This window comes from Phacochoerus africanus, chromosome 11 (assembly GCF_016906955.1).
Source record: "Phacochoerus africanus isolate WHEZ1 chromosome 11, ROS_Pafr_v1, whole genome shotgun sequence".
NCBI lineage: Eukaryota > Metazoa > Chordata > Mammalia > Artiodactyla > Suidae > Phacochoerus > Phacochoerus africanus.
In genome coordinates, this window is record NC_062554.1 from 26,855,870 (window position 1) to 26,873,981 (window position 18,112).

Below are 18,112 nucleotides of genomic sequence, written 5' to 3' on the forward strand. Positions count from 1 at the left end.
GTGGAAACGGGTTGTAGAGTTCTACAACGTCACCTCTGGTCAGAACAGAAGAACGTGTTTGTAAATCTGGGTCCCTTCCTAAAGGCACATTTTGAGGTAATAATTTTGCATTACAAAATCAATTCCCTTCTCAAAAAGGGGACTTAGGTTATTTTGAGATTCTTTGCCCATTAGAAACACGTATCAGTAAAAGATGTCATCCGGGAAAAATTGCATTCTTAATCTGCCTTTCTGTAAACTTATTCCTTATAAAAGATAAACTGTGACTTTATAAAACAGCAAAAATTTGGCAACAATGTTCTTCTTAAGCAGTTTTGTGACATGTATATATTAAGGATGTTTGCTGTTGATCTCTCTCCAGGAGGACCTATCATACTGTCCAGAAATATCTCAACCCAACAGGGCTCTGGCCTCCCCAGACACTTCCTTGCAACTCAAGATCCATCGTGATTCCCCAGGTTTGGCTTTTCCCATCCATCACTAATGGCCAAAGATGCTCCATTAGTCACTCCCAAAGGACAGCAAATATAAATACAATTTAGACTCTTTCCTCCACAAAAAAATAAATAAATAAAAAAGCAAGAAAAATCCTATTCTGGAAGTAAGAAGCTCCATGACTTCAGAGGCTCGTTTCCTAGCCATAGGGAATTTCTGAATAAACGTTATCTAGAGGTTAGGTCTTATAATCTGCCTCCCACTACCATGGGGACAGGAAGGCCTCTAACTCAGACCTATCTTCACCATGGGATAGACCTTGACCATGGAGCTTTGATTCTGGAACCAAGAAGAAACAGAAAACCAACTCTTTTTTTTTTTTAGGGCATGACTGCCTGCTGGGCCTTCACTAAACAGAAAACCCCTTCACCTCCAATGTTGATCCATCTCCTCCAGCCATCCCAATACCTTCTTGTGACTTCCTTTTTTTTTCAAAGCTGCGTTGGGTGAGAATGTTAATGATGCTTAAAGTCAATAAAGATGTCAGTTGGGAGGCTTTGTCTGTGTAGAAACAATAATTGGCCCCAGTGAGGTGCCTCCTAGTGACACGTGTCTGGTAAAACCTTGGGCAGGACGAGAGGCTGATACCAGATGCTTAGGCTTCAGAGCTAAGCCAGCGAACTATGGACTCAGAATCCCAGGAAGTGGAGGAGAAATCCTTCCCAACCTGATGGGACAGTGACATGCACCAGGGAACATGGCAGTCAGGAGCTCACACTAGGGGGATGATCCTTTTTTGCCAAGCTCTTTCTGCTTAGCCCAGAGACATGACCAGAAAGACGATGCTTCACGTCCCATTCCATCTGTTACTCTGGGGAAAGGTCATTTAACCCCTCTTTTGCCTTCACTTCCTCATCTGTAAAATGGAGACAACAAGATCTTTCTCCTTTACTTCCTTGGAGTTACCATGGGGATCAAATATGAAAACGGATGTGATCACACCTTATAAACACAAAGGGGCTGTTATTTGCCAGATCATCTCATTGTCCTACAGAAGGGAGAAGCAAAGGCATAGACTCAACAGGTAGGAAACTGTATGAACCTGGGGAAGGACATGATCGCCGTCTCCAGAAACGATTCTTGCTGTGTACGTGGCTTAGGTGGTAGCATGGTCATAATACAACATAAGCGCTCACATTTATGGAACACTTACCTGAAGTGCACATCAATTTTTTACAAGGGTATTTTACAAAGGAAGGAGCCAAGGACCAGGAAGGTTAACAATCTGTCCAGGGTTGCATAGCCAGGAGTGAACTTGAATCTCGACATGCCACAATCCAGCTCCAGAGCCCCTAGTTATGACCAGCTAAGCTTTCTCATCCAAGGGAATGTCTCTCAGCTTTTTTTTTTTTGTCTTTTTTTAGCTATTTCTTGGGCCACTCCCCGAGGCATATGGAGGTTCCCGGGCTAGGGGTCGAATCGGAACTGTAGCCACCGGCCTACGCCAGAGCCACAGCAACGCGGGATCCGAGCCGAGTCTGCAACCTACACCACAGCTCACGGCAATGCCGGATCATCAACCCACTGAGCAAGGGCAGGGACCGAACCCGCAACCTCATGGTTCCTAGTCAGATTCGTTAACCACTGCGCCACGACGGGAACTCCTCAGCTTGGTTTTTAATAATAAATGACTCAGGGGCTCTCCGCAAACTTTCTCTCTCAATCCCAAAGCAGGCAGGGCTCTGCCAGGAACCAGGAGACAATCATTCTGTGTTCTAGAATTTTCTGTGTTATCTAAACACAAGAGAGGGTGTTTATGATTGAGTCTTCAATGCAAATATTTCCTCTTAGCATCTTAAAATAAGCCTAATGAAATAAGATTAGGATTTTCAGATAGGTCAAAAAATGCAGGGTGACCTGCCTTTAGAGTTTCTGATGAATATTCATTTGTTGAACACTTCACAGCCACTGGGCTACTTGGTAGGCACAGAGGGTAGACCAGAAATACAGTTGCATACTTGGCCTGTATGCTCTAAGTTGGTTGGGAAGAGGACGAGAAGACGGGTAAATGTAATACAGCAGATATCCTTTTTTAAAGCTGTGCCTATGGCATATTTAAATTCCCAGGCCAGGGGTCGAATCCGATGTGCAGCCGGCAGCCTACACCGCAGCCACAGCAACACCAGATCTGAGATGCACCACAACCTACCCCACAGCTCACTGTGGTTCCCTCTGAGGCCCCAGAGGTCCCCCAGCTTCTGGGGGGTCACTGCAGCTTCTTCAAGGGCCTCCCACTGACCCCAACATACACAGTGTTTCCCAACCTCCCAGTGAGGAGACCCCCACTCATCTCTAAAGTTCCCGGAGACATTCCCGCCCTTCTTCCTCATGGAAAGCTCTGCCCTTTCCCCACCAAGTTTTCCTTTCTTTTCTGATCTCCGTATTTTCCTCCATGGAGGAGTTTTTGGTGATTTTGTAGAGGAGGCTGCATTATCTCCAGAGCTGATTATACAGATTCTGCCCCTCCCCCCCTGATATGACCACATGGTAGCAACCAAAAATAGAAACAAATGGCTAAATAAAAGACCTCGCACTGCATTTGATGTAAACTATAATTACAGCCATACAGAGAAATGCTCAGACAAGTGATAACATTTTTTTTTTCTTTTTTGGCTGCACCCTGGGCAATTGAAAGTTGTGCAAGTTCCCAGGCCAGGGACTGAGTCTGCGCCACAGAAGCAGCCGCTGCAGTGAAAATGTGGGTCCTTAACCCACTGCACCACAAGAGAAGGAGCCAGAGATACAGTGTGACCGTATCCTGAGGTGCAGGCAGCGGGAATGAATCCGACGAGGAAACATGAGTTTGCAGGTTTGATCCCTGGCCTCGCTCAGTGGGTTTGTGGGTTTATGGTTTAAAGATCCGGCTTTGCTGTGAACTGCGGTGTAGGTCACAGAAGCGGCTTTGATTTGGTGTTGCTGTGGCTGTGGCTGGCAGCTGTGGTGCCAATTGGACCCCTACCCTGGGAACGTCCATCTGCTGTGGGTGCAGCCTTAAAAAAAAAAAAAAAGTCTACTCCTTATCTTTGTGTAAAGCTCACACTTTGTAAAATATTCTTTTAAAAGAGCAGTTTAAGAAGCCATAAACCATGGCTGTGTGTGGGAAAACAGTGTCAGCTCATAAATTGTTGCAACTCTTAACTACCTGGCTGGAATGAACTCAAAGTGAATTTTTTTGAGGTTTTTTTCAAGAACTGGTTTTGCCTGCTTAGTAAAACCCAAGCCTATTAAAAACTTAGAATCATTTGTGAAACGTGAGAAAGCAGCTTATGCTGGTAATTTTCCCTGCTGTCCCTGTCTGAAATGAACTGGAATTAAAGGCATTTTTGGCATTTTTCTGAACCCACACATAACCGGATGCATTTGTTTGTGTTCATTTTCTGTTGTTTTTTCTCCCTCCTCTTCCTTCTCCTCCTTCTCCTCTCCTTTCTCCTCCTGTTCCTCCACATTTCTCCTGGTCATTCTAGGAGCTGGGGCCCCAAGGATGACCAAAACCCAGGTCCTGTCCTCAAAGAGCCCACATTGGGAGTCAAGTGCCAGGCAAACCTTCCCTTCCTTAATAAAGGTCAGCATGAGCAGAGGTGGGTAAGTGCACGTGTAAATAGCCGGCTTCGGGACATGAAGCAAGAAGGCAAAGAACCTGAGAACTGCTGTTCAAAATACAAGTTGAGGGAGTTCCCTGGTGGTCTAGTGGTTAGGATTTGGCCTTTCAGTGCTGTGGCCCAGTTTCAATCCCTGATCTGGGAACTGAGATCCCACACCAAGCTGCTGCACACTTGCAGCCAAAAATAAAAATAAAAACAAGTTGATACACAGATACACAGAAAATACAGTAGAAGGAACCAGGAACCAGTGGAGTAACCAGAAATGACTCACCGCATTCAATGCAGTAGAAACATGTTCCTTTCTTTTGCAGGTGTTACCTTGTGCAGAATCTGGCCACGTGTTTGCCTCTGGCCATGAAACGCTCTCAGGCATCTTTGTTCTGACTTTGCAGCATTACCGGCCACCACACATTCTGGCCCAGAATAGGGGTTAATAAATAACTGCTTAGTTAAGCAAACATTCAAGAAGTAATGGTCTTCCTGGGTGGGAAGTTGAACTAGAAGATTCCTTTCTATGATGATAGAGAAAGTGGGACATGTGACAGGTGTTCACTAAATATTGAATCAGCTGATGCCTGCTTACTATTGAGTGTTTTTGATACTCATGTTTTATCTCCCCATAAAAACAGCTTTTCCTATAAGTGCAGTGATCCTTAACCAAGCACTTTGTTAGTCAATTTGCATGCATTACCTCATTTACTTTTCATAAAAACTCTAGGAGCTGATGGTGGTGTTCTTATTGCTGCATAGTAAACAGGCCCATAATTTAACAGTTTAAATAACAGTTTATTACTATCCATCATCATTTTGGGGTTGGCTAAGCTCAGTGGGGCCATTGTTTTTTGGGTCTGATGGGACTGCAGTCAGATATCGGCTGGGGCGCCAGGCATTTGAAGGCCTCATGAGTAAGATGACTCATTCACTGGGCTGGGACTGTTGAGCAGACACCTACACCACCTCCTCTCCCAGGGCTTGGGCTTCTCACAGTATGGTGGCTGGGCTCCAACAGGGCACGTTGTAAGACACCCAGACAGAATGACTTGGCTTCACATGATCTAGCCTTGGAAGTCTCTGAAATTGCATCTGTCACATTCTAATAGTCAAACAAGTCACTGAGGCCAGCCCAGGGACAAGGCGATGAGAACTGGACTTCATCTATTGCTAGAGGAGTGGCCAGGCCATTTCACAAGAGCAGCAGGGATGGGAAATACTGTTGTAGGCATTTGAGGATGATGCCATCCACCCTAAGTAGGTACTATTAATATCCCATTCTACAGGAAAGGACATTTTGCAACAATTTTCTAGGTGATAGGGGTGGCTTGTTTATTTAAGATCAGCCAAATCCACAGTCCCTCTGATTTCTTTTTCTTTAATTTATTTTTTTATTGAAGTATGGTTGATTTACAATGTTGTGTTAGTTTCTGGTTACAACAAAGTGATTCAGTTATATATATATATATATATATATATATATATATATACTTTTTCATATTCTTTTCTCTTATGGTTTATTACAGGATATTGAATATAGTTCCCTGTGCTGTACAGCTAAGACCTCAATGTTTGTTATTTTATATATAGTAGTTTGCATCTGTTAATCCCAAACTCTCAGCCCATCCCCCCACCCCACCCACTGACAACCACAAGTCTGTTCTCTATGTCTGTGGGTCTGTTTCTCTTACCTAAATGAGTTCATTTGTGTCATATTTTAGATTCCACACGTAAGTGATATCATATGGAATTTGTCTTTCTCTTTCTGACTTACCTAACTTGATGGGTTAATCTCTAGGTCCATCCATGTTGCTGCAAATAGCATCATTTCATTCTATTTTATGGCTAAGGATATATACCTACCACATCTTCTTTATCCATTCATCTTTCAGTGGACATTTAGATTGCTTCCACATCTTGGCTATTGTAAATACTGCTGCTATGAACATAGGGGTGCATGTATCTTTTCAGATTACAGTTTTTTCCAGATACATGCCCAGGAGTGGGTTGCTGGATCAGATGGCAACTCTATTTTTAGCTTTTCAAGGACGTTCCATACTGTTCTCCACAGCAGCTGCACCAATGTACATTGCTTTTCTACACACCCTCTTCAGCATTTGTTATCTGTAGACTTTTTAATGATGGCCATTCTGACCAGTGTGAGGTGGTACCTCATTGGTGGCTTTGATTTGCATTTCTCTACTAATTAGTGATGTCGAGCATCTTTTTGGGTGCCTCTTGGCCATCTGTACATCTTCTTTGAAGAAATGTCTATTTAGGTTTTTTGCTCATTTTTTGGATTTTTGTTGTTGTTGTTGTTGAGTTGTATGTGCTGTTTACATTTTGGAAATTAACTTCTTGTTGGCTGCATTGTTTGCAAATATTTTCTCCCAGTCTGTAGGTTGTCTTTTCATTTTGCTTACGATTTCCTTTGCTATTCAAAAGCTTAGATGTTTGATTAGGTCCCATTTGTTTATTTTTGCTTCTATTTCTATTGCCTTGGGAGACTGACCTAAAAAAACCTTGGTATGATTTCCGTCAGAGAATGTTTTGCCTAGGTTCTCTTCTAAGAGTTTTATAAAGTCATGTCTTATGTTTAAGTCTTTAGGCCATTTTTTAGTTTATTTTTGTGTATGGCATGAGGGTGTATTCTCACCTCATTGATTTACATGAGGCTATCCAGCTTTCCCAACACACTCGCTGAAAAGACTCTTTTCTCCACTATATATTCTTGCCTTCTTTTCCTCTGATTTTTTTTTTTTTTGGTCTTTTCTAGGGCTACTCCCGCGGCAGATGGAGGTTCCCAGAATAGGGGTCGAATTGGAGCTGTAGCCTCCAGCCACAGCAACGCCAGATCCGAGCTGCGTCTGCAATCTACACCACAGATCACTGCAACGCCGGATCCTTAACCCACTGTGCAAGGCCAGGGATCGAACCTGCAACCTCATGGTTCCTAGTTGAATTCATTAACCACTGACGGGAACTCCTTTTCCTCTGATTTCTTAACCATTACGCTTTACCTAAAGCAGTATTCTAAAAATTGAATAATGGAAGAGTCACCACTTTCAAAGATGGAGTATTATTTTCAAGAATATAAAAACACAAATCCTAGTAAAATGTATAAACTAGAAATATAATGATAATGTATAATCTAGAAACATAGTTCTAGTGGGATTTGGAATTTTGTTTTGCGAAATCCACCGAAGGAAGAACTAACACTTAGGGAGCAGCTCCCGTGGTCCAGGCTCTTACACAGTTTATGTAAACTCATTTCATTCTCACAATAATCTTTCTCCCCCAGGTGAAAAATGAAATTTCTAGAGGCTAAATAACTTGCCCCAAGTCACACACCATTAAGTGACAGAAGGAGGATTAAAACACAGGTGTGGGAGTTCCCTTTGTGGCGCAGTGGAAACAAATCCAACTAGGAACCATGAGGTCATGGGTTCGATCCCTGGCCTCGATCAGTGGGTTAAGGATCCAGCGTTGCCGTGAGCTGTGGTGTAGGTCACAGACGCGGCTCGGATCTGGCGTTGCTGTGGCTGTGGTGTAGGCTGGCAGCAACAGCTCCGATCAGACCCCTAGCCTGGGAACCTCCATATGGCAAGGGTGTGGCCCTAAAAAAAAAAAAAAAAAAGGCATAAACACTGGTGTGTCCTGGTCCACTTTCTATGTTTTTTCCAGGAAGCTCTGAGTTATGGGTTGGTCTCCCCAGGGATCAGACTCTGCAATGAGATGCGTGTGAATGGAGATTAATTGGGAAGTGCTCAGGGAGCACACCTGCAGGTGAACATAAAACTACAGGAGCTCGCCAAGGAGAAGGTGGCTGTGATGCGCTGGAAGAACTCAGTGGGTCCATGAAGCGTTCTCAAGCGGAGCTAGCACTTCAGAGATATCCCGATGAGGGGCAAAGGGCCTTGAACCTTTATTACCGCCCCCTTCCCCATGGCCCCATAGCAGGCATCACAGTAAATGGCTACAGAATAGATAAAGGCATCAAGCAGTCAACTCAGATTGAGCTGTCAAGGGAGGCAACATGGCAGAGGGGAGAGTCTTGGGTGGGGTCAGGAGAGTCTTACTGGGACAGACTTTCCTGCAGGGCTCTAGAATATTCAGGGCTCTCCTCAAAAAGGAGAAGCCAGATCTCTAAGCCCGAACAAAGTGCGAAGGTGAACACTCCAAGTCCCTGTATACAACCTGTCCAAAGAGTCCTCGGTGCAGGGTGGTACATTTTTAATGTTGTTGAGTTTAGGCCTGGCCCCAAATCGAATCAACTTACAGTATTGAATTCATTTACTCTAGGATTCCGAGTTGTGACCACACACCCAGGGGGAGTTCCTAAAAGTAAATGATTTGGGAACTCTGCATGTCTAGAGGCTGGTGGTGGGAGACTGTTAGCTGATATTAACAGCCAACCATAAAGACATTCATCCTCAGTGGGCCACAGCCCAGAGGGTGGGATGCAGTAAAGGAATCCCAGTCCCATCCCTCATGTCTGGGCCTGGTCCAGTCTCACCTTCAGTCTCTGTGGAAAACGGGAAGATTGGGGTCCAGGGAGCATTAGAAGTCCACAGGGAAGAGGACAAGATGAAGTCACTTAAGGGAAATAGGATTGATTTGTTGAATACATGTCATTTCATTTAATCCTTATTACAACCGCATGAATTACTCTGGTAAGCTTTCCAGAGGAGGAAAGTGAGATTCAGAAGGACGAACTGCAATCCCATGGGTGTGGAAAGAAACAGAGAAGGAGAAAGGAGTGAAGGAAAGAGGGAAGGGAGGAGACTAGGGTTGGACACATTTATTACAAGAAAGGCGACAGGAGTTCCTGCTGTGGCTCAGCAGGTTAAGAACCCGACTAGTATCCATGAAGATGCAAATACTATCCCTGGCCTTGCTCAGTGGGTTAAGGATCCGGCGTTGCCGTGAGCTGTGGTGTAGGTCGAAGATGTGGCTTGGACCTGGTGTTTTTGTGGCTGTGGTGTAGGCCGGCGGCTACAACTCTGATTTGACCCCTAGCAGGGGAACTTTCCTATGCCACAGGTGTGGCCCCAGAAAGACAGAAAAAAGGAGGAAAGAAAAGAAAAAAGGGGACAATTTTTAAAAAGCTGCCAAAACATACTCATGCTGCCAGTACACCATGCTTCTGCCCTGTGCACCCAAAGTGGGAACCAAGAGTGAATAAGTCCCTGAACCCCCAGGCTTCATTCTACCTTCTCTTTGTCCTTTCTGAATATCTGCAGATTCTGCTTGAGGCGTCCAAAGATCTCTGATGGCCTGTCTCCAGAGGATTTAAGCCTGTGATCACAGAAATCATTTTTGGCTTTAGTTCTAATAGAATTTTCAACAATGAAATGAATACTTTGTGTACTATAGGAACTTTAAAATATGCTATTTCATTCACTCTTCATAATAGCCTGCCAAGATAAAGAATTATTATGTCTATTTTTGTGGAAGATGAATCTGAAGCTCAGAGAGGTTAAATAAGTAGTTCAAGGTCACACAGTGAGTGTTAGAACTGGGATTCTGAGCCAGATGGGAGTCTACACACGTTTCACTTGGCCATCCTGCCTCAAAGTTACTGAGGTCCAAGGAGTTCCTGTCATGGCTCAGTGGTTAACAAATCCGACTAGGAACCATGAGGTTGCGGGTTCGAACCCTGGCCTTGCTCAGTGGGTTAAGGATCCGGCGTTGCCATGAGCTGTGGTGCAGGTTGCAGACGCGGCTCGGATCCCGCGTTGCAGTGGCTCTGGCGTAGGCCAGTGGCTACAGCTCCTATTCGACCCCTAGCCTGGGAACCCCCACACGCCAAGGGAATCGGCCCAAGAAATGGCAAGAAGAAAAAAAAATGTTACTGAGGTCCATGAAGTCGGTATATTATTACCCTGGCCTTCCTTTTGGTCGATCCACACAGTCAGGATCCATCAGAGGTTGCAGATTTTGCATGGATCAGTTGCCCAGTGAAGGGCATTTTATTTGTATTTATTGAGTTCAGTTGTGTGTGTGCGCGTGTCTTGGCATCCACATAGCATACAGGCCGCCTTCAAATATATTAAGCTTTCCATGTGTACTGAGGCATCCGGCAAGAAGTGGTCCATCGCCAGTGCAAATAGAGGAAGAGTGAAGACGGCCTTGTTGGGGTGGCGGTGTTGGGAGAAGAAGTTTGTGAGGAATGGAGCTGTCAGTGCAGACACCTCACCTATGCCTCCCCCCAGATAACCAGCACCCCCATGTTAGTATTTACCCAAGGAGCCATGCAGTCTCTACTGTGGGTCTGTAGTTCTTTAGCCACCCCAGAGCCATCACCCACTGCCCTGTGCCTTTGGCCATTATCCTTGGTCTGGGACCGGCTCTATCCTGTGTGGATGCTGCCAAACAGTTTCTCAAAGGCAGGTGGGTGTAGCCCTTATCCACAGCACCCCTGAGGCTCAGGCCTCGTGCAGAGTGGCTGGGAGAGCCCAGGTGCTCCTGGGTCCTGGCAGGGCACTGAGAGGTGGGTGTGAGCGTTGAGGGAAGGCTGAGCCACAGGAGGGGAGAGGACCATTCTGGAAGCAACTGCCAACAGAAGGCACTGTCCTCCCAGAACCCCATGAGGAGGCAGAGGGCCCCCCATTGACACTGTGACCACTGCTACCAGGCAACCAAGGAGATGAGTGAAGGAGAGGGGTGGGAAAATGTTATTGATTGGGGCATATGGAAGAACTCGAGTCAAGCAAGTGCCAGGGACAATGTCAAAATGGCATTCATCCTCCACCCTGGCCGATGGAAAGAAAAAGAAATTATATACGTATACACAGTTTCTCTTAAACAGCGCTGAGTTGGAGATTCCCCTCTGCCATTTACCGTCTTAGGGCCAGGCACATAACCCAAGGGCAGGTCATAATTCTCTGGATAAGGCTGTCGGGGAGGCTCCCAAGGCTGACACACACCCAGAGCGCTGGAAAAGTTAGCGCCCTTCCCGCCCACCCCTGGGAAGGCTTAGGAAGGCTGCTTTGCTTTCTGCCCAGGCCGAGGAAGCGCTCTCAGGGAGAGTGAGGCTTGGCGATGTCCTCGGAGTCCTCTGCGGGGCGGGCCCTGCGAGGATGAGGGCAGCATCCTCCCGGAGGACGCTCTACAAAGAGGCATTGTTCCGGGAGAGCTCGCTGTGGGGGAGCTGGCTCCGCCGCAGGCCTGGGTGTGGGCGGGTTTGCTCCCCTCCACCCCCAGGAGCAAACACAGTGGCCAGCCTCCAGCAGTAGTTTGTTAAAAATCAGGAATGCGGGACGGTGCCAGAGACCGTTTATTTTCCCTTGGGGTGGGCCGGAGAGAAAGCCGCTCCCTTTCTTGGGAGGGATCCAGTCTGTCCCGCCTTGCGAGGTGGCTGACCCAGTTCCCGAGGTTCGAGGGGGGCGGCCAGGTGACCGCACCGCTTGCTCTGGGCGACCGCGTGCCTTTCCCAGTCCCACACAGCCTGCTTTTTCCCGCGCCGAAAAGAGATGCGATGACTCCCGGGCCCGAAGCCGGGATAAACTTAACCCACCCTCACTCCACGCTAGTGTAAGGAGGTGGAGCGGTGCTCGGTCTCGAAAGCGGGCGATTGTGCAGCTGCGGAGGACACACACACACACAGACACACACACACACACACACACACACACACGCACACGATTCCCATCGGCAAGGAAACCCGGCGCCTCCTTTGGCCACTCCCCAGCCCCATGAGGGCGGTGGTGGAAGGAGCTACTTCTCTAGGAAGAGGGCTGCTGGGTCGGTGGCCCCCAATTCTCTATTTGGGGGTTTTCCGCTGCTCGGGGGCACCCCCTCCAAGGCTCTAAGGAGGAAAGGACCAGGGGTTAAGGAGCCTTTCTTCACCTTTATCACTGTCTGCCGCGCCCGCCTCCAGGTGGCGCTCCCCGTGAGGGCAGCGGGTCGAGTTCGACGGCGAAGGCTCCAGTCTGGGGTTCGGCCTGCGCCGGAGGAGCTGCGCGTCCGAGCACGGCTGCCCCCACCACCCTAGACACCCACCCGGCCCCTGCATCTCTGTGCCGCTCGGCACCGGGGGCTGAGGGGCGGGGAGGGGGCGGGGAGGGGGCGGAATGAACCCAAAGAAATAGGCAGAGGCCAAGGGGCACTGCCAGGCTCCTTCCCAGTGGCCGGATCGCGTCCTTCCTCCCCTTCCAAGGGCTGGAAGAATTTGAGGGTCAGAGGGAAGACTTGGTGTCTTTCCAGAAAGTTGCACTCTCATCTCCCCAATTCTGCATTGCCCTCTGGGCTTCTTTGGACTCTCTGACCCCCCTGGTGGGATCCGATCCAAGTCCAGGAAGTCAGGTGGCCTGCGGGAGGGCAGCGCTCAGCTTCAGGGGTCAGGGCCCCGCTCGCCCTCTCGCGACCCTACCCGGGGCCCGCGTGCGGAACCCGCACATCCCCGACGGCCTCGCTCGGATGACCCTCCTGGGAAAGGCTGGGCGAATCTAACCACGCGGATCGTCATTTATTAATGGACACCAAGAAAGGGAAGCTGGGGTCCGCGCCTGTGAGTACCTCTGTGGGTGCCTCCCCTCCCTGCAGGCAGGCCCCAAGGGGAGGCCAGAGCAGGCAAAGCCTCTGTGAGCTCAGAGCAGGGGAGTTAGAGGAATCAAAGGTATGGGGACATCAGCCTCGGACAGCCTGTTAACCCATCTCACTGTGATCAAATATTTACATGAGCTTCCTAAGGCTCTCCCTTACCTAGACCTGCGTCTCCCCTTTTTAGCGAGATGGGGCGCATCGCAGATGCAAGCAGGCCGCTTACAGTGTAGTCCAGCCGTTCTTGGCCTATCGGCTTATCGGCCAATTTCACAGGTTCGCCGGCAGAGGGCAACCTTATTCCAAGTTCTCGAGCGCCTATAGGATCCGCTCCTCTTTCCACCCAACTGGCGAGGTGAGACTAAGTCTTCCCTTGTTTGCAGTCGTTCCTTGCTCATCTAGCGTCCTCCGGAAGATCCAAGCCGCCCCCTCACTTGCAGGAAGTCCTAGGGAAGAGCGGCCCTGGGCATCGTGTCTCTAGCACAGCCAGTGTGAGCTGGCTCTGTCCGGGTGGCTGTCCTTTTATTCCTCCTCCTGAGAACTGTTTGCTTTTTAAGGAAGCATGGGCGCCTGCAGGGAGACAGAGAGAGGGGAGGATGGCTGGGCAGCCTCTGAGACAGGCTGAGGGGAGGTTTTCCCTGTTTTGTGAGATCTCTTCAGTTTCCACTTCAGTTAGCGTGCGGCAGCCCCTGCTCTGTGTCAGGCACTCGGTTGAGCGTGTTCCTTAGAGGCACAAGCCCTGGGCTTGGAGCCGCATGCAGCGGGCTTCTGGCTCTGCCTGTGAATTTCCTCTTATAGCAGCACATCTTGTTCATAGCATTTCCCACTATGCAATTAAATGCTAGTGTAGTCGTTTTATCCATTCAGGACATATTTCTAGGTGCCAGTATATGACCCCTTGCCGAGCTTGTAGTCAGACAATAGGCAGTAAATGTAATAACGAGAGCATGTCTGTTGGGAGGGGGCCGATTGTACAGAGCCTTGCAGACATTTTATGGGCTTTAATGTGAAAGAAATGGGGAGCCAGGCCTGGGTTTTGCCAGACAGCTGGGTGCTGACTCTTTACAAGGATCACACTTGGCTGCGAATAGGAGATAACAGCAAAACCGGGGCCACGGAGGTGATCCAGGGAGGTTCTCTCTGGCCAGGGGTGGTGCTGGAACTGGTGAGAAGTGCTCCGATTCTGGATATGGTTTTCAAAGTAGGAGAAAAAAGATAGAGTTGCTGCTGAATGAGACTGGAAGATGGTGGAGAAGAGCTGAATTTTGGACCTATCCAGTGTGGAGTGTCTATTAGAAAAGCGAGTGGACAGGTCAGCTAGGCAGACACTCGTGTGTTGGGAGGGCTGAGCTGGAGATAGAAAGGCAGGGCTGGGAGTTCCCGTCGTGGAGCAGTGGTTAACGAATCCGACTAGGAACCATGAGGTTGCGGGTTCGGTCCCTGCCCCTGCTCAGTGGGTTAACGATCCGGCGTTGCCGTGAGCTGTGGTGTAGGTTGTAGATGCAGCTCGGATCCCGAGTTGCTGTGGCTCTGGCGTAGGCCGGCAGCTACAGCTCTGATTGGACCCCTAGCCTGGGAACCTCCAGAGGCCGCAGGTGTGGCCCTAAAAAAAAAAAAGACAAAAAGAAAAAAAGAAAAAAAGAAATGCAGGACTGTGCTGAAAGCTGTGAGGTTGGAAAGATCACCGAGGGATGCGTGGGACTCAAGAGTCTAAGCACTGAGCCTGGGGTCACACACATCAAAAGGGACCCTATTCTCCCTGCCTGGCTCCAGCTCCCATGATCCTCTCCGGCCCGCAGCTCAGGCACAGGCCCTGCTCAGAGAGCATCTGTTAAATGGACAACCTAACCTCTGGCTCCTGTTTGCATCACACAAAATGGACATAAACATGGGACTCACCTCATAAGGTTGTTGTCAGGAAAAGTTAAATGAGGCAATGAAAAGTGAAAATGCCTTACAAGCAGTAGGCACTCAGTGTATTTTAGTTTTGATCATCTGATTTTCTCCTCTTGTGTGTAACTCAGGTTTATATGAATTTACAGCTTATATTTCTTTCTTTCTTTTACAGGCCCACCTGTGGCATATGGAAGTTCCCAAGCCAGGGGTTGAATCACAGCTAGGCCATGACCACAGCAACACCAGATCCGAGCCGCATCAGCCACCTATGCCACGCCTTGCAGCAACACCTGATCCTAAACTCAGTGAGCCAGGTCGGGGACCGAACCTGAATCTTCACAGAAACAGTGCCAGGTCCTTAACCTGCTGAGCCACAGTAGAAACTCCTGCAGCTTATATTTCTTAAAAGTATCTTCGCAATTAATTCCTGATGCCTGCAGGGTAAACAGTTAGTCACTACTTAGTCCCCATGATGCTTCTCACACCTCTGTCACAACAATGGACAGTTTCCTGTGTGTTTGACTTAGGCCACTGTGAGGTTGCGATTATCTTTAGGAAAGCTTTTTATTTTTTTCACGTCTTTGTATCTGATGTGGTGTTTGCTTCATAAACACGTATATGAATGAGTGACTCATCAATAATCACTGTCAAAGCGATTTTTTTTTTCTTTTTATGGCTGCTCCTGTGGTATAGTTCCTGGGCTAGGGTTCAAATCGGATCTATAGCTGCTGGCCTGCGCCACAGCCCCAGCAACACTGGATCTGAGCTGCATCTGTGACCTACACTGCGGCTTGTGGCAATGCTTGATCCTTAACCCACTGAATGAGGCCAGGGATCAAACCCACATCCTCAGGGACGCGATGTTGGCCTCTTAACCCCCGAGCCACAACGGGAATTCCTATCAAAGTGACTTATGGATATCAAAAACTATTTCAAAGATGAGAAAATAGACTCACAGAGGTGGCTGCCAAAGTCACCCAGCTAATGAAATATTGGAGCCAGGGCTCCAGAGAGGCAGTGAGGCTGTGCTTTAAGAAATCTCTTGGCAACTAACTGGTGAAGCCCAGGCCTCCATGCTGCCCTTGCCTTGTCTTTTCAGTGCCAACCAGGGTCCTTGAACTCTCCCTCAAACGATCCTGCAGGTGGCAACAGAGGCCATGGAAAGGGGTACCATCCCAGACAGCCCCCGTCTGAGGGTGTGTGGAAGGAAGGCAGAGCTTCCTTTTCCTGGGGGTGGGGCAAGGTGACTTGAAGAAATCCAGGCAAGAGAGAGCGTCTGATGCCTCCATCATGTGTAAGTAAGAAATTCGCTAGACATTGCAGTGTTAGCACTAGTCATAACATGACATGAAAAAAGGAAAAAAACAAACGAAAATAAAAGGATATCAAATAACAAAATGAAACCTTATGTTTGGATAGGAAAGCCATTTCATCAGTCCCAAGTCACAGTTAGGAGGGGAGGGCCAGTCTTAGGGCCACTGCCCCATGCGGTCTGCAGAGCAGGCTTCTGCCTGGGGGCTGAGCACAGAGGAATCAGATGTAGGTCTGGGTACATTCGACGTGACCCAGAGGCTCTTCAGTCAAGGGTGGATGGCCATCTGGAGAGTCAGAGCTTCTGGCTTGTGGGGCTGTGTCCCCAGCTCTTCCCTAAAAAACAATTTTCAACAGCTGATTAAAAAGCAGAGGAGGAGTTCCCTGGTGGCTCAGTGGGTTAAGGACCTGTCTGTTGTCACTGCTGTAGCTCTGGTTACTGCTGTGGCACTGTTCGATCCCTGGCCTGGGAACTTTCGCATGCCTTGAGCACAGCTAAAAAATAAATAAATAAAATAAAATTGTAATAATAATAATAAAAAGCAGAGGAAATTCACAGAGTTTGCCAAGGACAGGAAACTCTGAGTCTTTGCAAGTACCCATGAGGAACAGTGGGCCACCATACATGGGCAGCCGGGAAATGCACAAGGGGACATTTACCCTGTGCTCAAAATTATAGGGCAGAGGAGAGGTGGCTGGAGCGGTGCTGTATGTGGGGTCTCTGTGATAACAGCTCCTGTTTGCGCAGCACCTGTCAGGTGCTTCCGAGATTTCTTCACGCCTCAGGACACAGTAGGAGGTGGTGAGGGGAAGCTGAGGCTGGGAGCTTTTTTTCTAATTATCCACTAATGGTAGAGCAGCAGAGCAAACTGCATGTCTGTGGCTCTTGTGTTCTGCTCTGCTTTGGCTTCACATCTCTAACTACGCTGTGTGTTCTGTTCCTTCTTTTTTCAGAACGTCACTCATCCCCCATGCAGCCATCTGCCCTATTAGAGGAACTACCGAGGCCATTGCACAAGCTCAGCATTTGATCTCATCAGCCTCTCTTTCTTCTCATTAATTTGGTGTATGGCACAGGAGTAGGGCTGCCAGATTTAGCAAGAACCCAAAACAGGATGTGGGGTTAAATTTGAAATTTAGAAAAACAATGAATAAATTTTATTGTATGGGACATGTTAAAATGTGTCTGTTTATCTGAAACTCACATTTAACTGGGCTCCTGTATTTTACCCAGAAACCCTACATGCAAGTGATAGTTCTGAACACCGTTTCCATCATTCTGGAAATGTCTGCTTTCCCTGTTGCCTATAGGGCTGGGGCCACAAGCTCCTGGGGCCCAGGCAGGGAATATCAACATATGAATTGGGTGAAGAGTGGGAAGAACAGGTCCTGAAACTAAATTGAAAATCAAAGAGAAAAATGTTCCCTCACTCCAGACATTCAAATTCAGATTTTTATAATATTATAAAATATTGGAAAAAAGCAGTAAAGCAGGAATTCCCTGGTGGCCTAGTCGTTAAGGATCCAGCATGGTCACTGCTGTGGCTTGGGTTCAATCCCTGGGCTGGGAACTTCCTCACGTGGTGGGTGTGGCTAAAAAATTAAAGCCTAAAGCAAACAATCAAACACACACTCATACCTAGCTAGCAGAGTCATGGTTACCAGCTCTAGCTCTGGAGTCTGGCTTCCTATGTGAAACGCAGCCTAAGCCAAACTGCTGGGCTTGGCATTGGAGGTCCTTGATCAAGTGTCTGCCAGCCCCTCCTGTCCTCTCCCAGCAAACCTGCTCCTGCAGCTCATTCTCACTCATCACAGATCCCTGGCCAACTTCCCCTGTGTCAGTCCTGCTGGCCACTCAGATCAACAGTGCTCTTTCTCTTTCCAAGGTCAAAATGCTCCTTTCCACCCAGGAACACCACCAGTGGTCACACCTCTTTCCACCCATCCAAAGGGAGCACAGGAAGTGACTTTGAGGGGCCCCTCCCAGGTGCCAAGACGTTTGTATGCAGGTCTTTGCTTATTCTTGGTCTTCTGTCCTTGGTAGGATGGTCAGTCAGTCACTCAAGGACAGCAACCCTGTAGCATAGACCTCCAATTTCCGTGTTGCGTTTTGGTGTAAGTATGTGCTCAGGGTATATTTACCAACTCATGAACTCACAGACTGCGGACTGGAGGCAAAACCATGAACCAGAGCTTCCCCGCCTCCACATTTCCTCACCACGCCCCGGTCCCCTCCGGATTCTCGTTGCAAGTATTTTTCAAATCTGAGGCTT

At 48.2% G+C, this 18,112-nt stretch overlaps 1 long non-coding RNA gene across 2 annotated transcripts; it reads left to right on the forward strand.

Moving 5' to 3' along the window:
- The first annotated feature begins 3,034 nt into the window (after positions 1-3,034).
- On the forward strand, positions 3,035-16,973 carry LOC125111539 (uncharacterized). 2 transcript variants are annotated; one of them, XR_007130878.1, is made up of 3 exons: positions 3,035-3,304; positions 3,960-4,073; positions 16,794-16,973. It is a non-coding gene; the product is annotated as an uncharacterized LOC125111539 (long non-coding RNA). The 2 variants fall into 2 exon arrangements; XR_007130879.1 differs by having other exon boundaries at positions 3,960-4,057.
- Positions 16,974-18,112: the final 1,139 nt, after the last annotated feature.